This window comes from Cervus canadensis, chromosome 17 (genome assembly GCF_019320065.1).
Source record: "Cervus canadensis isolate Bull #8, Minnesota chromosome 17, ASM1932006v1, whole genome shotgun sequence".
NCBI lineage: Eukaryota > Metazoa > Chordata > Mammalia > Artiodactyla > Cervidae > Cervus > Cervus canadensis.
In genome coordinates this window covers 59,024,287-59,050,342 of record NC_057402.1, presented here as the reverse complement: position 1 = coordinate 59,050,342, position 26,056 = coordinate 59,024,287, and the positions used below count along the sequence as shown (strand labels likewise).

At 40.6% G+C, this 26,056-nt stretch overlaps 1 pseudogene; it reads left to right on the top strand.

Moving 5' to 3' along the window:
• The first annotated feature begins 721 nt into the window (after positions 1 to 721).
• On the top strand, positions 722 to 1,285 carry LOC122454965 (annotated as a pseudogene).
• Positions 1,286 to 26,056: the final 24,771 nt, after the last annotated feature.

The following is a 26,056-nucleotide window of genomic DNA, read 5'->3' as shown; positions in this document are numbered from 1 at the left end:
ACTTTCTTGACCTTTTGGAAGTCTGAGGTCTTCTGCAGCATTCAGTAGATGTTCTGTAAGAGTTGTTCCATGTGTAGATACATTTTTGATATATGAATGGAAGAAGGTGAACTCCACATCCTATTTCTCCACCATCTTGATCCCATTACCCTCAACTATTTCTTTAAAATGTTAACTCTATAGAAAAATAATACAGAAAAAAAATAGAAAAATAATAACTCTATAGAAAAATAATACAGTCTACAAGAATGATGCCATAGGGAAATTATACATTATGTAATCTTGCAATTTTCTTATTTTACTTCCCAGAGTGTTATATCATTTTTAAAGAAAGCATAAAACAAGTCTGGAAACATTTTAATGTAATCACTTTTTTTAAAGATCTTTATTGAAATTAGGGGAAAACATTTCATACTGGTTGGATCAGAAGATGAACTCAAAGATATATATAGCAACACTCTAAATTGTTCCAATAATGATGAAATTCATCATATTAAGAATATCTTAAATCATATATCTTTAGATGACAGAATCCTAGATGAATTTTCTCAAATAGATTATCAATACATTTATAAGGACAAAGAGAAAATACAGCATTTTCATCCAGTTAGTGATTTAACTGTAAGAATTTCACAATATTTTTTTACAAGAATCTGGACCATTCTATTTTGCTAAACATTATATGACAGTATTCTTTCAATTTTTATGATGTTTGTGCATCATGATCTACTTGACACATTTCTTTAGTGGAAAAATTCTGAAGTCAGGTATATATGCAAAGGTAACAGGGATGAAATAAATAATATAGAAGTAATGAAGAGTTTTTGTATTGATCATTGAAGTTGGTGTTATTAATCTAAAAGTGAAGATATTTGCAACCATGGTGGAAAGATGATTATTCTTTCTTAAATTATCAACCTAAGTTTCAAAAGCATTTCATTTTGATAATGCAAGCATAAGAAAACCAGAAGTAATGATAACCTAGAACCTATTAGAGATGTATTTAAAATCTGTAATCAGTATTTGTAGGTTTATGAGTGACAACAGATGAGGAGTTGGTTGCATTCAAAAACCTTGTACAGACTCGGCGGCGGTCACTGCATAGACCAGACCTCACTCGCTCACAGCTTGCTCAGCTCCTACCACAACCATGTCTGACAAACCCTGTATGCCTGAGATTGAGAATTTGGATAAATCGAAACTGAATAAAACAGAATCGCAAGAGAAAAATCCACTGCCTTCAAAAGAAATGACTGAACAGCAGAAACAAGCAGGCGAGTCGTAAGGAAGCTTGCGCCGCCAGTTCGCACTGTGGACTCCACAAGCACTGCCTTCTTAGTTTACTTCTTTTAGCTGTGTGACGTTGTAAGATGCAAAGAGATTGGATCAAGTTTAAATAAATGGAGAAATACTGACAACGTAGGCCTCTACTACCTCCCCCATCTATCTGCCTGTCTGGCTGACAAGGAAGGAAAAGAACTTCCATGTTGGTGAAGAAGGACGCTGGGTGGGACGACAGTGAAACCTAGAGAGAAAAACAAGCTGGTCCAAGGTGTCCTGCAAGCTGTAAAATGTAGTTTAATTAGAGTGCCATTTTTTTGTTGTTGTTCAAATGATTTTATTTATTGGAATGCACAATTTTTTAATATGCAAAGAAAAAGTTTTAAAACTTGAAAAAAAAAAACCCAAGCAAATAAGCAGACAACACTGTATATTTGGTGTATATACAATCTCCAAAACCAGGAAAAATAAAATAAAAATTTCATTTTGCAAAATATAAAATTGTATTAAAAATTTGACACAGCTTTTTTTTTTTACTATCACTTTAAGTTTGTGTAAACAATTCAAATAATGACTTAAAACTTTCATTGAAATGAAAAATAGAAAGATTTCATTGGACCTGGATGGTAAATGCTAATGATATTTTTTTTTATGGTATAGTAAGGGTTAATCAAGTTAAAAGCATATGTCAGTAGCAGATTGATATGATGGCTATTCTACAGCAATACTTTATGGAACAGGCCCCATTCTGAATACCTGATAAAATGTTTTTGGCTATAAGTACTAAAAATCAACAACAAAACGTTGATTTTTAGTATTGTTGATTTTTAGTATCCTGTCTTTGGTTAACATAAGGCATCCTTCTGGACATAATGTTAAAACACTTCCACACAACTTGTGAAACAATTGAATAATTTAATGCTCTGTATGTATCTACCCATTTTATGGTTACAAGAAATGAAGGCATACAATCTGTTGAATACATAAACACTGACGTACAGTAATAGACTTACTACAAACAATCATGTAGTAGCAAATTGGTGACATAATACTGAGCTCTTTAATTGCTTTAAGCACTGCATGTGGTACAAGACATGCATTATGTCGCTTAGCACTATTCAGTTCAGTTCAGTCGCTCAGTCGTGTCCGCCTCTTTTCAACCCCATGGACTGCAGCACGCCAGGCCTCCCTGTCCATCCCCAATTCCCGGAGTTTACTCAAACTCGTGTCCATTGAGTCAGTGATGCCATCCAGGTTCCTTCTCCTCTTGCCTTCAACCTTTCCCAGCATCAGGGTCTTTTCCAATGAGTCAGCTCTTCGCATCAGGTGGCCAAAGTATTGGAGTTTCAGCTTCAACATCAGTCCTTCCAATGAACACCCAGGACTGATCTCTTTCAGGATGGTCTGGTTGGATCTCCTTGCAGCCCAAGGGACTCTCAAGAGTCTTCTCCAACACCACAGTTCAAAAGCATCAATTCTTCTGTGCTCAGCTTTTTTTATAGTCCAACTCTCACATCCATACATGACCACTGGAAAAACCGTAGCCTTGATTAGACAGACCTTTGTTGGCAAAGTAATGTCTCTGCTTTTTAATATGCTGTCTAGGTTGGTTATAGCTTTTCTTCCAAGGAGAAAGCACTATTAGCATGCTTATTTTACAGATGAAAAATCAGAAATTTTGTGAAGTGAGGTAACTTGGACAAGGCTGACCCTTTTATCCCTTAATCGCTACCCAGAAGAGTAGGCTGTCAAGGGAGCGGGAGCAGTGGTCCTTTAGTCACCATGCCTCTTCTATAAACAACATGCAACTTCTAAGCAAGCTTCTCCCATAATGGGCAATCAGTGGAGGAAACAACCCTAGCCCTTCTTTCTACCCTGTGTAGAACACTGCCACACAGGAGGAAGAATTGGTTTGTTTGGTTAGAACCTGAGAGTGGCTGGGCCATGGGTCGTGCATCACGTATCATGGTGGGTCACATGATCACAAGTTGAGGTCAGGGCTCACACAGAGTGTGTCCTCTCGTCCTGCCTCCCACTTTTGAAATGCATGTTCAGTAGCACTAAGAGAAGTGGGCTCTAGAGGGGCTGGGCTTGCTGGTCCGCTCTCTGTCCATGTGGCTGCAATGCAAGCTTGTATGCAGGCAGCAGAATCTAGACTAGCTTGGTAATAAGCATAGAGGATGAAGAGGAAACAAACCAAATCCATTCCTTAGTATCAGACACGACCCCTTATCTGACACTTGTGAATACACCTTGGGTGGGCCATTCCTCAAATTACAGTGATTAGGTTTCTGTATGACACATGCTTAGGGGGTGCAGCACAAAATGATCAGAGAAGAAGGAACAATGAGGACACATGGAAATCTTCTAAAAAGACCATGACTATCAAATGCAAAACTTTGAAATTTCCAAAGAAACTAAAAGAAAGCATCTTTCTGATCTTGGATCAAGAAGAACTCCTAATATGCAAATAGAAAAAGTTTCTATATGATTAACACATTTGACTATTTTTAAAAGAAGAGTTCTTGTTTATAAAAAGACACTTTGAAAAAAGTGAAAAGCCACAAATTCTGAGAACATGTTTTCAACATATAACTGTTAATATCAGTAGATTATTAGATTATCAACATCACAGTAATCCAAGTCTATGCCCCAACCACTAATACTGAAGAAGCTGAACAGTTCTATGAAGACCTACAAGACTTTATAGAACTAACACCAAAAAAGATGTCCTTCTTACCACAGGGGGCTGGAATGCAAAAGTAGGAAGTCAAGAAATACTTGGAGTAACAGGCACGTTTGGCCTTGGAGTACAGAATGAAGGGCACAGGCTATCAGAGTTTTGCCAGGAGAACACACTGGGAATAGCAAATACCCTCTTCCAACAACACAAGAGATGACTCTACACCTGGACATCACCAGATGGTCAATATTGAAATCAGATTGATTAGATTCTTTGCAGCCAAAAATGGAGAAGCTCTATACAATTAGCAAAGATAAGACCTGGAGCTTACTGTGGCACAGATCATCAGTTCCTTATTGCAAAATTCAGACTTAAATCGAAGAAAGTAGGGAAAACCACTAGGTCAATCAGGTATGACTTAAATTAAATCCTTTGATTATACAGTGGAGGTGATGAATCAAGGGATCTAATCAAGGGATTAGATCTGGGAGACAGAGGGCTTGAAGAACTATGGACAGAGGTTCATAACATTGTACAGGAGGCGGTGACCAAAAACACCCCCAAGAAAAGGAAATGCAAGAAGGTGGTTGTCTGTGGAGACCTTCCAAATAGCCAGAAAAGAGGAGAAGCAAAAGACAAAGAAGAAAGGGAAAGATATAATCAACTGAATGCAGAGTTCCGGAGAATAGCAAGGAGAGATAAGATAACCTTCTTAAGTGAACAATGGAAAGATAGAGGAAAACAATAAAATGGGAAAGACTAGAGATCTCTTCAAGAAAATTGGAGATACCAAGAGAACATTTCATGTACAGATGGGCACAATAAAGAACAGAAATGGCAAGGACCTAAAAGACATCCTTGAGTGTGAATCAAGTGGGCCATAGCAAGCATTACTATGATCAAAGCTAGAGGAGTTGATGGAATTCTAACTGAGCTATTTCAAATCCTAAAAGATGATGCTGTTAAAGTGCTGCACTGAATATGTCAGCAAATTTGAAAAACTCAGCAGTGGCCACAGGACTGAAAAAGGTCAGGTTTCAGTCTAATTCCAAAGAAAAGGAATGCCAAAGAATGTTCAAACTACCATACAATTTCATTCATTTCACATGATAGCAAGGTGATGCTCAAAATCCTTCAAGTTAGGCTTCAACAGTATGTGAAATGAGAACTTCCAGATGTATAATATAAGCTGGATTTAGAAAAGGCAGAGGAATCAGAGATGAAATTGCCAACATCTGCTGGATCATAGAAAAGGCAAGGGAATTCCAGAAAAACACCTACTTCTGCTCTATTAACTACACTAAAGCCTTTGACTTTGTGGATCATAACAAACTGTGGGAAATTCTTTAAAAGATGGTAACACCAGACCAGCTTACCTGTCTCCTGAGAAACCTGTATGCAGGTCAAGTAGCAACAGTTAGAACTGGACATGGAGCAACAAACTGGTTCAAAATTGGGAAAGGAGTACGTCAAGGCTGTATATTGTCACCTTGCTTACTTAGCTTATATGCAGAGTAGTGTTGTTTTCAGTCACCCAGTTATGTCCAGTTCTTTGCAATCCCATGAACTGCAATATTCCAGACTACTCTGTCCTTTGCCATCTCCTGAAATTTGCCCAAGTTCATGTCCATTGCCTCAGTGTTGCCACCAGCCATCTTATCCTCTGATGCCCTCTTCTCCTTCTGCCCTCAATCTTTCCCAGCATCAGGGTCTTTTCCAATGAGTCAGCTGTTCATATCAGGTGACCAGCTTCAGCTTAAGCATCAGTCCTTCCAATGAGTATTCAGGGTTGATTTCCTTTAAGATTGACAGGTTTGATCTTCTTGCTGTTCAGGGGATTCTCAGGAGTCTTCTCCAGTACCACAGTTCAAAGGCATCAGTTCTTTGGCTCTCTGCCTTCTTTATGGTCCAGCTCTCACAACCATACGTGACCACTGGGAGGACATGGCCTCGAATATACATACCTTTGTTGGCAGAGTAGTGTCTATGCTTTTTAACACACTGCCTAGATATATCATAGCTTTCCTGCCAAGAAGCAATCGTCTTCTGATTTCATGGTTGCAATCACCAACCATCTGCAGTGATTTTAGAGCCCAAGAAGAGGAAATCTGTCACTTCTTCCATTTTTCCCCTTCTATTTTCCATGAAGTAATGGGGCCGGATGCCATTATCTTAGGTTTTTTTCTTTTTTTTTAATATTTAGTTTTAAGCCAGCTCTTTTGCTCTCCTTTACCCTCATCAAGAGGTTCTTTAGTTCCTCACTTTCTGCAGTTAGAATGGTATCGTCCAAATATCTGATGTTGTTGATGTTTTTCTTGCCTACCTTGACTCCAGCTTGTAGCCCATCCAGCCCAGCATTTCTCATGATGTGCTCAGTGTGTAGGTTAAATAAACAGGATGACAGCAGACGGTGCTCTCGTACTCCTTTCTCAATCCTGAACCTGTCAGTTTTTCCATACAGGGTTCTAACTGTTGCTTCTAACAAGCAGAGTACATAGTGGGAAATGCTGGGCTGAAATCAAGATTCCTGGGAGAAATATCAACAACCTCAGATATGCAGAGGATACCATTCCAATGGCAGAAAGTGAAGAACTAAAGAACGTCTTGATGAGGTTGAAAGAGGAGAGTGAAAAAGCTGGCTTAAAACTCAACATTCAAAAAATGAAAATCTTGGCATGCAGTCCCATCACTTCATCACAAATAGATGGGGGAAAAGTGGAAACAATGACAGATTTTATTTTCTTGGGTTCTAAAATCACTGTGGATGGTGACTGTAGCCACAAAATGAAAAGACACTTTCTCCTTGGAAGAACAGTTTGGCAGTGACTTATTCCCTATAACCTAGCAACTCTTTTTCTAAGCATATCCAAAATGAACTTTTGTACATGTGCACATGGAGAGTTGCACAAGAATTCCTGAGCAAAGATTTCTTTAATAGCAAAAAGAGAAAAAACCTCAAATGCCCATCATGTATAAATAAGTAAATAAATTATAATATAGTCAGGAAATGGAATGATAAATTATATGAATGAAGTAATATGAATGTGTTTTAGCAATGCAATTTCCAGTGAAAATAAGTCTTGGATGATTTCAACCTTTCTGATTTCCACTTTATAAAATTTAAAGTAAACCCAGAATAAACAAACAAACAAAACACCATGAACACAAATTCATCTTTTGCCAGAGAAATTCAGATTTGAATACCAGGCACTTTCTCCAGTTTTTAATAAAATTAATCCTTGATTCCCATCTAGTCTTTCATCCTTTTTACATAGATTCCTTCAACAAAGAAACCAGTGGGAGGAAAGGTGAATTGTACCTGAACAAATTTTTATCTTTTAAGCTATACCACCTCCCACCACAGAATATTCATTGCTGTTTGACATATCCTGCTTCATGGATGCATTTTAAAATTATCTAAAAGTAAAATTAAAGACAAATACAGACATAGTACAAACCCAGCCTAGTAGAACCCTCGATCATTAGAACTTCCAATAGTTTTATCATCTTCTTTACCTTCACAGATTATTTTCTTCCATGTGACCATCTTTTCTATACATGTTTTTAAATGTTTGCCATTTACAATGAATGTTAGTGTCATTCATGTGAAAGAAATGTTAACCGTCAAATAAGCTTGGGCTATGATGTATGAGAAATAGAGCAGACAAATATTCCAATTATTTCCTCCATACTCAAAGTTTCACCTCTGAAAACTGACTCTGCACATAACCCATGAACGTCCTATGTGTCACTGAGCTTTCATCCAACTATTTCCGGGCAGGAGTGGACCTTTGACTTATGCCAGGTCAGTACTCTTTCTGGAGACAGTGAGTTTGGGCTCCTTAAGTGATGATGAAAGTTAGATGGCATGTATTCTGAGATGGAGTCACCCTTTCCAAAACAAATATGCACAATAAGGATGATCAGAGTTAACAGGAAAAGCCTTTCTGCACAGAGAAACAGATACACAAGGTGGGAAAGACAGCTCCACCAGCAATGGCAGAAACAGCCTGTTTTTTATTTTCCAGTTGTATTTTTAAATGGCAAATTTGGTCTCTGATGATATTGCCTTTAATGTCTTTTCAATCCCTTTTTAGTTGGGCTAACTTAGGTGATGAAGTATGGTGCCAAAGACAGGGGATTCAAGACATCTACTGGTTACAAGGCTTCTCAAAGTCTTATGTATGATAATGTGCTTTATTTATCTCTAATATTTGGGGCACAGCATCACAGACTATGTGATCTTTCTTTTTGGCCAGACCTAGAACTCACCATAAAAACCACTGATCTAACTAACTGACCCTCAGTCCATGCTTATACATTATCCTCAGTGCCAAAGTGTATGCACTGAGGTTCCAGTATGAAAGCAATAAGGCTAAGAATTCCCAACCTCAACCTCTTGTAACTTATAACTAATACACTTATGAATATCCAGAAACATATGTAAACAAACAACAATATTGAACAGTAGGATTGACCACATAGTGCCAGAATCTCCAAGAAATTTACACTCGAACTATAGTAAAGGAGGCAATGCAAACATGTAAAGTTTTTTTTGTTTGTTTGTTTATTTTTGTTTTTTTAAGATGCTGCCTGCAAGCCCAATTGAAAGTATTTAGAAGATATTGTCTTGGGTGTACTCGCAGAAACCAAACTCAAACATCTAAGAAATATATGTTATTAAGAAAAATATTTGGCAATCTGTCTAATCATAAGAGCTCTTGGGGGGCAGAGACAGTCAGAGAACTGAGGGGAAGTGTAGGTGCATTATCATCTAGAAAATACACAAGTAGACCTCATTTTATTGCATTTTTTCACAAATTGAAGGTTTAAGACAACCCTGCATTAAACAAGTCTATTCGCACCATTTTCCCAACAGCATTAGCTCATTTCATGTCTCTATGTTGCGTTTTGGTAATTCCCTAACTTTTTCATTGTTATTACATATGTTATGGTGATCTGTAGCTAGTAATCTTTGATGTTACTATTGTGATCATTTTGTAACTGCACTGCTCCACTGACTGAGTCTTTCCCCATCTCCCTCCTTCTTAGGCCTACCTTTTCCCTAAAACACAGCAATATTAAAATTAGTCCAGTTAATAACCCTACAGTGCTTCTAAGTTTTCAAGTGAAAGGAGAGTTGTATGTCTCTCACTTTAAATAAAAAACTAGGAATGATTAAGCTTAGTGAGGAAGGTATGTCAAAAGTCAAGACAGGTTAAAAGGTAGGCATTTTGCACTGAACAGCCAAGTTGTGAATGCAAAGGAAAACTTCGTGAAAGAAATTGAAAGTGATATTCTAGTGAAGATATGAATGATAAGAGAGCAAAGCAGCATTATCACTGATATGGCGAAACCTTCAGTGGTCTGGATAGAAGATCAAACCAGCCATAACATTTCCTTCAGTCAAAGCCCGATTCAGAGCAAGGCCCTAACTCTCTCCAATTCTATGAAAGCTGAGAGAGGTGGGGAAGCTACAGAAGAAAAGTGTCAAGTTATCAGAGGCTGGTCCATGAAGTTTAAAGAAAGAAGCTATCTCCACAACAGAAGAGTAGAAGGTGAAGCTGATGGTGAAGTGAAGTGCTGAGGTAGAAGCTGCAGCAACATCCGGAAGATTTAGTGACGATAATGAAGGTGGCCACACTGAATGCAGGTGAAACAATGCAGATGAAACAGCGTTATACGAGAGGAAGATGCCATCTAGGACTTCCATAACTAGAGAGGAGAAGTCAATGTCTGGCTTCCAAGTGTTAAAAGACAGGTTGACTCTTGTTAGAGACAGATACAGCTGGTGATTTTTAGTTGAAGTCAATGCTCATATGCCATTCAAAAAATCCTAGAACCCTTAAGAATTATGTTATTCTGCCTGTGCTCTCTAAAAGGATAAAACATCTGCATACAACATGGCTTACTGAGTGTTTTAACCACAGTATTAGACCTGCTGCTGTTGCTGCTGCTAAGTCACTTCACTCGTGTCCGACTCTTCGCGACATCATAGACAGCAGCCCACCAGGCTCCCCCGTCCCTGGAATTCTCCAGGCAAGAACACTGGAGTGGGTTGCCATTTCCTTCTCCAGTGCATGAAAGTGAAAAGTGAAAGTGAAGTCGCTCAGTTGTGTCCAACTCTTTGCGACCCCATGGACTGCAACCTACCAGGCTCCTCCATCCATGGGATCTTCCAGGCAAGAGTACTGGGGTGGGGTGCCGTTGCCTTCTCCGTTGTGACCCCATGGACTGCAACCCACCAGGCTCCTCCGTCCATGGGCGTTTCCAGGCAAGAGTACTAGAGTGGGTGTCATTGCCTTCTCCGTATTGAGACCTAGGGCTCAGGAAAAAAGATACTTTTCAAAACACTGCTGCTCACTGACAATGCACCTGGTCATCCAAGAGCTCTGGTGGAGATAGTGAGTTGAATGTTGTTTTCATATTTACTAACACATCATTAACAAGAGTTTGGAAAAGGTTGATTCTAACCCTCAAGGATGATATTGATGGGTTCAAGACTTCAGTGGAAGAATCAAATGCAGATGTGGTAGAAATAGGAAGAGAATTAGAATTACAAGTGGAGCGTGAAGATGTGACTAAATTGCTGGAATATTATGATGAAACCTTCAACTAAGGAATTGATAAAGAGTTCCTTTTAATGGATAAGCAAAGAAATTTGATTCTTGAAATGGAATCTACTCTTGGTGAAGATACTGACAAGATTGTAGAAGAGACAACAAAGGAGTTAGAATATTATATAAACTTAGTTGATAAAGCAGCTGCAGGATTGGTGGTATGGATAAAAGGCTATCAAAGAGCATTGTACACTACTGAGAATTTGCTCATGAAATATGGAGTCAGTTGATGTAATAAAATTCTTTGTTATCTTAAGAAATTGTTACAGCCACCCCAGGCTTCAGCACCACCAACCTGGTTAGTCAGCAGCCATCAACATCAAGGCAAGACTCTCCACCAGCAAAAAGACTATGATTCTCTGGAGGTTCAGATGATGGTTAGCATGTCTTTACTACTGTGTATTTTTTATTAAGGCATGTAAATAGATATTTAAGACAACTTTATTGCATACTTAGTAGACTACAGAATAATGTAAGCATAACTTTTATATCCATTGGAAACCAAAAAAATCCATGTGACTTGCTTTATTGTGATATTCACTTTATTGTGGTAGTCTGGAACCAAACCCTTGATATCTCCAATGTACGCCTTTAATCTTCACAAACATGATTGCTTTAGGTAGAGCAATGGCCAGAAGAATGCCAGAAATAGTGCACTGTGCATCCTTCTATTCAAAATATCTAAGGACCATACCTAAATCCCAAATAGGTTCAAGGGATTAGATCTGATAGACCTAGAGTCTGAAGAACTATGGACAGAGGTTCTTGATACTGTGCAGGAGGCAGTAATCAAGATCATCCCCAAGAAAAATGCAAAAATGAAAAATTGTTGTCTGAGAAGGCCTTACAAATAGCTGAGAAGGCCTTACAAATAGCTGAGAAAAGAAAAGAAGTGAAAGGCAAAGGAGAAAAGGAAAGGTATACCCATCTGAATGCAGAGTTCCAAAGAATAGCAAGGAGAGATAAGAAAGCCTTTCCCAGTGATCAATGCAAACAAATAGAGGAAAACAATAGAATGGGAAAGACTAGAGATCCCTTCAAGGAAATTAGAGATACCAAGAGAACATTTCATGCAAAGATGGGCTCAGTAAAGGACAGAAATGGTATGGACCTAACAGAAGCAGAAGATATTAAGAAGAGGTGGCAAGAATACACAGAACTATACAAAAAAGATTTTAATGACCAAGATAACCGTGATGGTGTGATCACTCACCTAGAGCCAGACATGCTGGGATGTGAAGTCAAGAGAGCCTTAGGAAGCATCACTATGAACAAAGCTAGTGGAAGTAATGAAATTCCAGTTGAGCTATTTCAAAATGTAAAAGATGATGCTGTGAAAGTGCTACACTCAATATGCCAGCAAATTTGGAAAACTGAGCAGTGGCCACAGGTCTGGAAAAGTTCAGTTTTCATTCCAATCACAAAGAAAGGCAATGCCAAAGAATGCTCAAACTGTCACACAATTGCATTCATCTCACACGCTAGCAAAGTAATGGTCAAAATTCTCCAAGCCAGTCTTCAATAGTATGTGAATTGTGAAATTTCAGATGTCCAAACTGGATTTGCAAAAGGCGGAGGAACCAGAGATCAAATTGCCAACATCCATTGGATCATCAAAAAAGCAAGAGAGCTCCAGAAAAACATCTACTTCTGCTTTATTGACTACGCCAAAGCCTTTGACTGTGTGGATCACAACAGTCAATTTTGTCACAACAAAATTCTTCAGGAAATGGGAATACCAGACCACCTGACCTGCCTCTTGAGAAATCTGTATGCAGGTCAAGAAGCAATAGCTAAAACAGGTCATGAACAACAGACAGGTTCCAAATAGGAAAAAGAGTACATCAAGGCTGTATATTGTCACCCTGCTTATTGAACTTATATGCAGAGTACATCATGAGAAACACTGGGCTGGATGAAGCACAAGCTGGAACCAAGATTGCCAGGAGAAATGTCAATAACCTCAGATATGCAGAAGACACCACCCTTATGGCAGAAAGCAAAAAAGAACTAAAGAGCCTCTTGATGAAAATGAGAGAGAAGAGTGAAAAAGTTGGCTTAAAACTCAGCATTCAGAAAACTAAGATCATGGCATCAGGTTCCATTACTTCATGTCAAATAGAAGGGGAAACAATGGAAACAGTATGAGACTTTATTTTTGGGGGGCTCCAAAATCACCGCAGATGGTGACTGCAGCCATGAAATTAAAAGACGCTTGCTCCTTGAAGAAAAGCTATGACCAACCTAGACACTGTATTAAAAAACAGAGACATTACTTTGCCGACAAAAGTCCATCTAGTCAAAGCTTTGGTTTTGTTATGTATGGATGTGAGAGTTGGACTATAAAGAAAGCTAAGCACTGAAGAATTGATACTTTTGAACTGTGGTGTTGGAGAAGACTCTTAAGAGTCTCTTGGTCTGCAAGGAGATCCAAGCAGTCAATCCTAAATGAAATAAGTCCTGAATATCATTGAAAGGACTGATGCTGAAGTTGAAACTCCAGTACTTTGGCCACCTAATGTGAGGAGCTGACTCATTGGAAAAGACACTGTTGCTGGGAAAGATTGAAGTTAGGAGGAGAAGGAGACGACAGAGGATGAGATGGTTGGATGGCATCACTGATTGGATGAACATGAGTTTGGGCAAGGTCCGGGAGTTGGTGATGGATAGGGAAGCCTGGCGTGCTGCAGTCCATGGGGTTGCAAAGAGTTAGACACGACTGAGCAACTGAACTGAAGGGCCATGTAATGTACCCAGAATAATCCTAGCAAAAGAAGGCTTGCTAAACATTGGTAACTAGGTTAGATGTTCTCTAGTTCATTTTCTCTCCTAGTGAATCTGAAGTGGATTTGAACAGTACACAATTAGGCAAAGTACACTTTAAAGGAATAAAAAAATTCCTAGTAGAGGTTAGTAGAAGGAATCTTGAAGGAGATAGCCATGAAGAGCCTTCCAGGGGTCACCCTCATGAAGGATCATAAGAATATGCATACATCCCGTGATGTACCCACTCAGGACAATCAAATCAAATATGATCAGACTTCAGAAAATTTTCTTGAAGCCACCCATACATCCCTCAATAAAAGTCTTTGACTCTTAAAGGCTCTGGGGGTGAGGAAGGGGAGGTTAAAACAACCTGTGACCAAAGTGGTATAAAAATAAGCTGCTTGGACCTGGGGCAGCTCACAGGAAGCCAAGCTTAGAAATAAGATTCCACTCATCCCTGGTGATTAGGAGACTGTGCAATGTTCAAGGAAGTACCCTCTCAGGAGCAACTCAGAACCTCTAGTCTCTAGAGGAACATGAGAGCAGGGGAGGTAGTAAAAGGTGACAGTGTCCCCAGTTAAGAAGTCTTAAGTACAGCTTTGACTAAAAGATAACGTAATCTCAGCATGTGAACTCTAGGAAGCCAAGTTCAGACAAAAAATAAGGGGAGAATCCTGAGCAAAGACACCAGAGACTGCATACTGTAGGCAAAGCAGACTTCAAAATATTGGCTCCCCAAAATCAATAAACAAAGTGATCCTAAACTACAAACCTCAGAAAGGTGGGATATGCATGGTTATCCAGAGTTGCTATGATGTTTTGCACACAATTTACAGTTTTCAATAAAAAATTACAATGAGACATGTAAAGAAATAGAAAATTGTGAGCTATACATAAAAAATAAAACAAGCCCTCTAATCTGCCTTTGAGGAGGCCAGGATTTTAGATTTAACAGATGAAGACTTAAAAACAGCTATTATAAAACGCTCAAGCAACTAAAGAGAACTATGTTTACAAAAAGGTTATGAAAACAATAACTGAACAATAAACAATGCCAATAAAGAAATAGCAATTATAAAGGTGCATGCGTGCTCAGCCACTCAGTCATGTCTCTGATTCTGTGACCTCATGGACTATACCCACCAGGATCCCCTGTCCAAGGAATTTTCTAGGCAAGAATGATGGAGTGGTTTGACATTTTCTATTCTAAGGGATCTTCCTGACCCAGGGATCTAACCCACATCACTGTACCACCTGGAAAGCTCAATTATAAAAGTAACCAAATATAAATTCTAGAGTTGAACAGTATGATAGAAGTTTAAAATTTGCTAGAGGGTATCAATAGTAGGTTTGAGTTGACAGAAGACAGTACTGCTGACCTTGCAGAAATGTAAAGGATTATAAGGGAATACCATGAACAGCTGTATGCTGACATATTACACAGCAAAGATAAATGGAAAACAGTTACCACTCAGCTCCTGCCTATACCACTGCAAGATCCTGGGCAAATAGCATCAAGTACTTTGCTTTGGCAGTGCTCAGCCTATGAGGTGGGAACTCTAGGATAGGTGGGTCTGACTGGGCTTATTAATCAACACAGAAAAAATTACACTTTGAAAATGTGGGTGATTATGTGTATTACAGAAAGCTATAATTTTTATTTTAATTTGATTTGACTAAATCAAGCTTCTTTTCAGTTACGAGTGTTGTTGTATTAAGGAGATAAGATCCAATCAGAGAAGCTTACCATTTTACTTGTTAATTCAAGATGGAGCAGAAAGTGAGATCAATTACTACTGAAGCACTGAAAGATATAAGCAAGGATAAGGAAAGGTTACAGGATGATGAAACCCTTGGGATTCGAGATGAAATATTTTGTCATTAATAGTGCTAACCAGATTCACCTTACGCAAAACAATTGGAAATTGTTCTAGTATGAACTTGGGGGCTTCCCAGCTGGTTCAGTGAGTAAGGAAATCACCTGCAACGTAGGAGACAAAGGACACCAGAGTTCAATACCTCAGTCAGGAAGATCCCCTGGAGGAGGAGGGCATGGCAACCCACTCTAGTATTCTTGCCTGGAGAATCCCATGGACAGAGGGGCCTGGTGGGCTACAGTTCATTAGGGCTGCAAAGAGTCAGACACAACATGCACATGCACACTAGTATGAACCTAAGTTGAATATCAACTTGCACGTTAATTTCCCCATTAGCTATTACTTTTTCCAGCGTGATACAGCTATATACTATGAGGAAATGTTTACTGAGGGAATGTTTATATAGAGCTCACACTATATTTGCCCAAGAAAAAGTGTGTGCATGTGTGTGCTCAGTCGCTCAGCTAGAGTCCAACTCTTTGTGACCCATGGACTGTTTCCCTCCAGGACCCTCTGTCCATTGGATTTTTCAGGCAAGAATACTTTTGTGGATTACCATTTCTTACTCCAGGGGAACTTCCTGACTCAGGGATTGAACCCACATCTCCTGAATCTCATCTCCTGTATTGGCATGCATATTCTTTACCACTGGGCCACCTGGGAAGTCCCATTTTAATTCTATTGCCAAACTTCTTGATTAGAAGTTCAGGAAGTGTAGATAACATTTTAATTTTAAGTTAGATTGTGAAAAGTTCACCTACCTGGACATGATGGGTCTAACCTCTTTAGAAATCTAAACTGTGTGAACTATAAAACAGAAAAAGTTAGAGATAGAATGAGAGTTATGCTAAAATCTCTTTCTAAATGAAGCTCTAAATTTGTCTTCCTAATAATTTGCATCAAACAAAGAGCTGTTTCTTAAATTGATACGTTACAAACTTCTTATACACTGAGCTTTCATCATAAATGTTTGCTACTAGGAAAGAAAAAAGGAAAGAAAGTCGTTATGGGGAGAACTTGCATTATCTTATTTTTTCCTCTCTTTTATGAGATTTGAATTTCTATAATTATCCTAAAGAATAAATTTTTAAAATTTAGGGTGGAGAGCTAAACAAAATCACCTTTTAAAGCAATAAAATGAAATCATCTCTAATTCAATAAAATTAGAATATTGAAAGATGAAAACTGAAGATTTGTCCTATGTGACCTTTCATGGTATTTACGCGACTGGCTTCTTAGATCAAGCAATCAACGTACAAATTAAAACTACGTTTTTGTGAATGTCAAAACAGTCATCTGCATTTCCAATGCTATAATTGTCATAATGTTATAATTGTGTGAGATTAAAAGAAAAGGAGAGATTGTATATCTATGAGATCACAGATGTATAATAAAATTATCTCAAGGACTATGCAGTGAAGAAAAAGATTTGCAATCCAGTGTATGTGGGTCAGCTGGATGGTCCCTCCCATCTGCAGATACACGTGTTCCTCGGAGTCTGTGGAGGACGAATCCTAAGACAGCACCCCAACTCCATGCCTGTGGATTCCCAAGCCCGCGTGTACTCACGTTCCTCGTGTACACGGATGGCATGGTGCGGTCTGCCCTTCACACCTGCAGATTCAACCAACAGCCAGCAGAAGTGCAGGGCCCACTTTCCACCAGCACCTCCTGGGCCTGAGAGCACTGGATCACCCACACAGCAGCAGAGAACTTAAATCAGAAACAAGGGAGCACTGAGCAAGAGTGAAGCCCCTCAAAGACCCATCCGATGGCCTGTTACACCTTCCCCAGGGAGGCCTATGCAGAGGTTGGCAGGGTTGGCCCTGGAATTTGCAAGTCTAACAGGCACCAGATGCTGCCTGGTGGAGGCAGGTTGCCACCGGGTTTCTATGGGTCTTGTGGCAACTTTGAAAGGCAGAGGGTGTATTTGTCTCCTGGCCAGGCCAATAAGATGAAGTAGGTTTCTTTGGGTCTTTTATAAAATGGAGATTTCTGAAGTTCAAAGTTGCTTGGCTGTGACACAGATGCTTGACAGATGCAGTGAGTTCCTGGGCAGGTCAGTGTCACTCCTCCAGACTCAGGGGAGCTGGTGGACACGTGAGTGTGTGTGTGCATATATCTTTATTCTTTATATATATGTGCATGTATGCATTGCTGACCTGCCCACAGCGCCAGTTGTCTTGCTGTTCACACTGTTTGCCTGGTAGCTCAGCTGGTAAAGAATCCGCCTGCAGTGCAGGAGGCCCTGGTTAGATTCCTGGGTCAGGAAGATCCCCTGGAGAAGAGGTAGGCTACCCGCTCCAGTGTCCTTGGATTTCCCTTGTGGCTCAGCTGGTAAAGAATCTACCTGCAATGTGGGAGACCTGGGTTCGATCCCTGGGTTGGGAAGATAACCTGGAGAAGGGAAAGGCTACCCACTCCAGTATTCTTGGGCTTCCCTTGTGGCTCAGTTGGTAAAGAATCCGCCTGCAATGTGGGAGACCTGGGTTCGATCCCTGGGTTGGGAAGATCCCCTGGAGAAGGGAAAGGCTACCCACTCCAGTACTCTTGGGATTCCCTTGTGGCTCAGCTGGTAAAGAATCCCCCTGCAATGTGGGAGACCTGGGTTCGATCCCTGGGTTGGGAAGATACCCTGGAGAAGGGAAAGGCTACCCACTCCAGTATTCTGGCCTGGAGAATTCCATGGGCTGTATAGTCCATGGGGTTGCAAAGAGTCAGATTGGACTGAGTGACTTTCACTTTCACGCTGTTTGCACTGTTTGTTGAACCCAGGATAGGCAAAGTGCAAGCTAAGAGGCCGGAAGGAGACTATAGGAACTGCAGACATGTTTATTCTCTTCTGGCAACAGCCATAGCATAACCTAACAACACAACCTCTCTCCTGGCTGGCACAACAGCCGCGACAGTATTCTCTCCTGGCTGCTGCAGCAGCTGCAACAGTAGACACGCTATATTCCCTCCTCTCACGCTGACCCAACGCCACAGCCATGACACAGTAGTCATTCCCGCTGCTTTATGGGTGGAGCTCACGCAAACCCACAAAACCCATGACCAGGTAAGTACCTCGTGACGCGCTTGTGCAGTGCTATAAGTGATCTCAGCTGTTACATAGTCCTTATTTACAAAACGTGGGGTGAGAGAGCTGAGCACTCCATCTTGGCTAACTTGCTCTCCCCACACTCCACCCCTTCAGGGTCTCTCGCCTCACATTCTATGCAGTCCACTCTTCCTCGGAGAGTAACACTGACCTTGGATTTGCCTCTTGTAACAGCAACAGCTATAACAACAAGCAGTTACACCCCCGATACAGAGCAAAACCTGTATCACCTGAAACTCATGTTGCAGCCCTTGCCCTCACGGGGCTAGAAGACCACCCACTGCATATGGAGTGCCATTATCTTCCAAGGTCAAGTCCAGTCCACTGTCTGTCCTTGTGAGATTTCAGGAAAGTCTCCACAGGGGCAACTCCACTCCGGCGGGGTTTTATTAAGGACCTGCAAAAGCCCCCACAGGCGCCAGGACCACCCCTTCAAGGAAGGGGTCTTTTGCAGTGTTGACAGTCCACCCACATGACTATACTTCTAAATCTGAGGACACAGCATTTACAGTATGCTGTCTAAACCTACGTCATAAGCCACAGCCTTTATAGTATACCTTTGCACAAATCAGCCTACATTTGCATCCATGTAACCCAGGTGGGCCCCTGCCAGCGTGGGCCCCCTTTGGGGACTTCATACCTTCAAAACGGTGTCTCACATGCCCTCCTCTACTTCTCTCGATAAGGACCTGCAAACCCCCGCAGGTCGCAGGCCCACCACTGTGCCAGTCGCAAAAGCCAAGCTGCCAAGGTTCCCCTTGCTTTTGCCAAAACTGCTTACAGGAGTCGACCAACCCCACCTGAGGTTATGGTCAATATATCGTGAACTCAGTCACACTGGGGGCCCCCTGAGGATGCGCCCCCTGGGTCACAGGCTGCTCATGCTTCTCTTTCTGCTGCACAACAGGCCTCACTGCCAAGCGGGGACCCGCAGTCTCATAATGTTCCTCATCACCGTCACTCACCGCCTCGCTGTCAGAGATGCTGGGTTCTTAAAGCCACGGGGTCCTTGCTCTGACGCCAGTGTACGTTGCTCTGGTTCTTCCAAGTGTCTCTGCACATTGTGCACTGGTGCGGCATTGCATAGGGCACTGTCCATATCCGCCTCCAGGCAGTCAGGAAGATCCATCCCATAGTGCCAGCAGCAGTCTGCGCCGCCTTCTTTGGCAAACAGGAACTCATGCCTCTAACACCTTTTCAATGCTGTCTGGTGAACCTTCCACCACCTCCCAGTCTCCCACTACAGCCCACATCAAGAGGATCATAGCCACACAGTACCACATGCTATGTGGTGGCCACTGGCTTGCTCCATCCAGTAGAGCCTCAGGCTCCCCTCACTGCCGGGTATCCTGCCGACCACACCAGTTGTATTGCTGATCCTATCCACTGCACTAATTGTCTTGTTGTTCACACTATTCGCGCTGTTCATTGAACCCAGGGTAGGCAAGGTACCAGCTAAGAGTCTGGAAGGAGACTCAAGGAGCCGTAGGAACTGCAGACACATTTATTCTCTTCTGGCAACAACCGTAGCTTAACCTAACACAACACAACCTCTCTCCTGGCTGACGCAGCAGCCACAACAGTAGACTATATTTTCTCCTCTCCTGACTGACCCAATGGACACAGCAGTAATTCCCGCCACTTTATGGGTGGAGCTCCTATATCTATCCATACACACACAAAACCCGTGACCAAGTGAGTACCTCCTGACATGCATGTGCAGTGCTACAAGTGAGCTCAGCTATGACATAACCATTATTTACAAAACGTGGGATGAGAGAGTCTGAACATGCCATCTTGACTAATTTGCTCTCTCCCCACAATAATGATTTCCCCAAATCCTTACTGCCTTGAGGTAAGATTACTCCCTTAACCATAATGTAGGGGTACTCATTCAGACATTCCACATCAGATAACAGAATCCTTCCTACAAGTCTTAGTGACACATCAAGAATTACAAAGAAGGGTATCTCCCTTTCCTATTTAGACTGGCCTATGTCCACCTCTTCTCTGCTTTCTAACTACATCTGAACAAATAAATTCGTTAATTCACTAATTCAATTTAGACCAGCATTCTCTCAGCTCTTGGATATAGGTCACTTTAGTGAAAAACTATAGGATTTTCCCTCATCCACCAGTGGAGCTAAAAATGCTGCTGTCCTATAACTATTTTAAGGATTCAGGTACCAGGCACAACATCCAGCTTAAAAAAGAATCTCCAGTGATGATTTTCATTGTTTTTCACCTCTTTGCAACTGAATGGGGCATTGCATCTGAGGCCCAGAAGTGCTTCTCTCCTATATTGGAATATGAGAATAAAGCAGCGGTCACAGGAAGCTGTTCCTCAAACCTTACTGTGGATCCACTGTGGCTCATAAAGCAATGGGAGGCAGAAAGTGGCTGGAAAAGCTCCCGGAGAGACAGTGTCTGATAGCATTTGCTTTTTGACTCTTTCCACACAGGGGGTGTTACCAGGAAAAGGAGAGAGACTGCCCGGGTCAGACTGACACGAGTCCCTTTGTCCCTCCCAGGTTTCCAGACCTTGTGGTCTTAGGCAGCAGGCCTCTGCCTCTTCCCCACTTGGATGTGGTGGTGGTGGTGTAGTCACTCAGTCATATCCGACTCCTGCGACCTCATGGACTGTAGCCCACCAGGCCCCACTTGGATGATTGCACTTTATTTAGGGTGTATAGAAAAGACCCTGGTGATGGGAAAGATTGAAGGCAGGAGGAGAAGGGGACAACAGAGGATGAGATAGTTGTACCCATCACTGACTCAATGGACATGAGTTTGAGCAAGCTCCAGGAGATGGAGAAGGACAGGAAAGCCTGACGTGCTGAAGTCCATGGGGTCACAAAGAGTCGCCACGACTGAGCCACTCAACAACAGCAATACTGTACAGGGGATGGGAAACCTTTGCTCAGCAAATATGGAAGTTTTCTGTGACCCTTGGGACTCAAGAGTCCCCTTTTTTGTTGAACAATTCTCCTTATCTGTGTTGTTCTTTAACTCAGCAGTGTTAATTTATTCTCACCTGTGTCACACTGAAGCTGGAAGGCTTGATGTTCTCATTGGAAACTTCTGGCACTGTGCATGGTGTACCTGTCAAATGGCAGCCCTTTAGGAAGAGCTTCTATAGAAAAATCACGCCAGGAGGGCTCTGCTTCCCAAGATGTCAACAGCAAGACTTAGAGAGGCCACAGGGCCTGCTGGAGATCAGCTCCATGAGAACCCACTTTCCTCCCCTAGGTGGCACCTGAGCCATCGCTGGACGCAGGTGTGTTTGCACACTTGGGGCCACTGCCTCTCACAGTCATCTGTTCTCTGGGGAACCACCCTATTCCAAAGAGGTCTATGTCCCACCAGACTTGGGCCATTGACTGACATGGGTGCAAAAGCCAGCACCTTCTCTGGTGGGCTTCACACCATTCCCGATAGGATGGAACCAGTCTGCACTGGAGCTCCTCTTCACCTGAAAACATTCCCAATAAATCAGCTAAACCTGAACCGCTGACTCTGGCTCTGCTTGTAGCGGCAATCAGCCTTAGACAAGATCAAGAAAATCTTTAAAGGAATATAATATGGATATGTTACTCATAACACATTTTTGTTCCATTTTGCTTTGTGGTCCTTTTATTTACTAACTTTTTTATTGAAATATAGTTGATGTACAATATTGTGTAAGTTACAGGTGTACAATATTGTGATTCATTTACACTCCATTTACACTCAACTATAAAATATTGGTTATATTCCCTGTGTTGTACAATATCCTTGTAGCATATTTTATATTATAAACTTATTATAAGCTTATTTTATATTATATTATAAAATAAATATGTTATATTTATTTTATATTATAAAACATAGTATTTTATACCTCTTAATCTCCTACCCCTATATTGCCCTTTCCCTTCCCTCTAACTACTGGTAACCCCTAATATGTTCTCTCTGTGAGTCTGCTCCTTTTTTGTAATATTCACTAGTTTGTTCTGTTTTTTTAGATTCTACACATAAGTGATGTCATACAGTACCTGTCTTTCTCTGACTTATTTCAGTTAACATGCTACCCTACATGGCCATCCATGTTGCCGCAAATGGCAAAATTCCATTCTTTTTATAGCTGAGTAGCATTCCATTGTATTTAACTTATATGCAGAGTACATCATATGAATGGCTAGGCTGGATGAAGCACAAGCTGGAATCAAGATTGTAGGGAGAAATACCAATAACCTCAAATATGCAGATGACACCACCCTTATGGCAGAATGTGATGAGGAACTAAAGAGCCTCTTGAAAGTGAAAGAGGAGAGTGAAAAAGCTGGCTTGAAACTCAACATTCAGAAAACTAAGATCATGGCTTCCATCCCATCACTTCATGGCAAATAGATGGGGAAACAATGGAAACAGTGACAGACTTTATTTTCTTGGGGTCCAAAACCACTGCAGATGTTGACTGCAGCCAAGAAATTAAAAGATGCTTGCTCCTTGGAAGAAAAGCTATGACCAACCTAGATAGCATATTAAAAAGCAGAGATATTACTTTGCCCATAAATGTCCATATAGGCAAAGCTATGGTTTTTTCAGTAGTCATGTATGGATGTGAGAGTTGGACCATAAAGAAGGCTGAACACCAAAGAATTGATGCTTTTGAACAGTGTAATTGGAGAAGATTCTTGAGAGTCCCTTGGACTGCAAGATCAAACCAGTCAATCCTAAAGGAAATCAATCTTAAATATTCATTGAAAGGACTGATGCTGAAACACCAATACTTTGGCCACCTGATGTAAAGAGCTGACTCATTAGAAAAGACCCTGATTCTGGGAAAGATTGAAGGCAGGAGGAGAAAGGGATGACAGAGGACAAGATAGTTGGATGGCATCACCAACTCAATGGACATGAGTTTGCAAAGAGTTGGATATGACTGAGTGACTGAACAAACAAACAAAGTATCCCACTATGCATACATACAACAGCTTCTTTATGCATCCTTCTATCAGCAGATATTTAGGTTGCTTCCATATCTTGACTTTTGTAGATAGTGCTGTTATGAACACTGAGATGCAACTTTTCACGTTACTGTTTTCAGATTTTTTATTTGTATTCAAGTGTGGAATTGCTGGGTTATATGCTAGTTCTATTATATTGCTAGTTTTTTCAGAAACTTCCATACTGTTGTTAACAGTGGCTGCACCAATTTAGTTTTTTTTAATTTCTATTTTTAATTGGAGGATAATTGCTTTACAATATTGTGTTACTTTCTGCATACATCAACATGAATCATACCTGTGGTATACATACATCCCCGCCCCCTCTGGAACTCCCCTCCCATCTCCCATCTTTCCCCTCTAGGTTGTCACAGAGCTCTGGGTTGAGCTCCCTGTGCCACACAACAAATTCCCACTTGCTATCTATTTTACATGCGGTAATGTCTGTTTCCATGCAATTCTCTCAATTCATCCCACCCTCTCCTTTTCCCACTGTGTCCACACGTCTGTTCTTTATATCTGTGTCTCAATTGCTGCCCTGCAAAAAGGTTCATCAGTACCATCTTTCTAGACTCCACATGCATGCGTTAATATGCATTTGTTGTTCTCTTTCTGATTTACTTCACTCGGTATAGTAGGCTCTAGGTTCATCCACCTCATAGTACCGACTCAAATATGTTCCTTTTTTTATAGCTGAGTAATGTTCCATTGTATATATATACCACAATTTCTGTACACATTCATCTGTCAGTGGATATATAGGTTGCTTTCATGAGCAGTGTACATTGTGACCTTTCTTTTCAATTCATGTCAACTAATTCTGAAATTCAGGCAATTGTAAAATAAAGGTGATGATTTTCAACAGAACTGCACCATTGCTTAAAAAATTGTATTCCTAATCCTTAATATTCACTGGTGAACAGAAGTTAATATAGTTTTCTGTTAAATTAGAGCTGATAAACTGAATTTCTGTTTAAGAAAAATCATCCACACTAGTTATGTGCAAGATAAAATAGAATTCATGTTCACACTATAATTATAAGACAATAACATCTAAAGCATTTAAATCCAGGAGAAAATTCTGCCTCAAGCTATTCATTGTTAGCAAAATCAGAGGTTGTTCCTTTCAACTTTGTTTTCTGGTTTAAACATTTTCATTTTTGTCACTGAAGATCCAATGTCAATATTTGTCCTGAGGAAGAATTTAAGTAATTTACTCGTTCTCCAGTTGCAAATAGCAGTGAGAAAACGGCTATCAATCAGCCAGAAGCTCTTGAGTATGTAAAACTGTTTGGGTATCCAGACCTTGTCTGTGTGCACAATTGACCCCTTCCCCTTCTCACGACCAGGCCTGGAAAAGTGATCAGAAGGAGCAGAGAATGAGTAAAGTGAAAACACCCACATGCCACTGAGGGTGTCATCTGAGTCATAGACTCTCTACAGCACATCCACCTTGCCATCTCTTCTCCCAGAAAAGTGAAAGTGAAAGTCACTCAGTCACATGTCCAACTCTTTGTGACCCCATGGCCTATACAGTCTGTGGAATTCTCCAGGCCAGAATACTGGAGTGGGTAGCCTTTCCCTTTTTCAGGGGATCTTCCAAACCCAAGGGCCTCCCACATTGCAGGCCCATTGTTTACCAGCTGAGCCACAAGGGAAGCCCAAGAATACTGACATGGGTAGCCTATCCCTTCTCCAGGGGATCTTCCAGACCCAGGAATTGAACCAGGGTCTCCTGCATTGCAGGCAAAGTCTTTACCAACCAACTGAGCTATCAGAGAATCCTTTTTCTCCCAGGGAGGTGTTTTTCCTACTCTTTTGTGCAAATCAGCTTTTGAAAAAGTGACTTGCCCTGGGTAGGTGTGGGGAAAGAGGACCTTTAAATTCTATTACCACTAGACTCCCAATATTGTATTGAGATGCAATGTTTCTATGCCTCTGAATTGGTTTACTCTTTATATACATTGATTCTTCAATCATTTTCATAAAAACATCTTCTAGATAAAAATTTCATTCATTAATCATTGAAAACATGGAACACATAAGGTACATAGTATGATGAATATTAAGGAAACTTTTTATTAATGACATATTTTTAGATAATACAAAACCTAAATAGAGTTATTGGTTCAACAGAAGGAAATCTTTTTTCAAAAAACTAAAGTTCACATAAAGAAAAACAACAAATTAAAAAAATTATTTAAGTATAATTAACTTACAATGCTCTATTAATTTGTTGTACAGCAAAATTATTCAGTTATAGATAGATAGATAGACATTCTTTTCACATCCTTTTCCATTATGGTTTATCACAAGATATTGAATATAGCTTCCCATTCTATAAGTTGAGCCTTGCTGTTTATACATTCTACATATAATAGTTTGCCTCTGCTAAGCCCAAATTCCTAATTCTTCCCTCCTCAACTCCTTTCCTCCTTGGAACCACAAGTCTATTCTCTGTATGTGAGTCTGTTTCTAGAAAAATAGCTAAATTTTTAGTATTTTTCTTTTGCTGACGGAGGGACTACAGAGATTTTAAAATAATCATAACTAAAATTAACCATTACTATATATCATTTAATGAGATAATGTATGTAAAAATGTAATACATCGAGCCCCTTGCTATCCATTTTCATGGTTGCTCAGATGACAACCACAATAAAAATATATTTGCTTCACTACTGAAATAAGAATTTCACCATATAACAATTCAAATGGAGGCCAAAAAGGTACAACAGTGA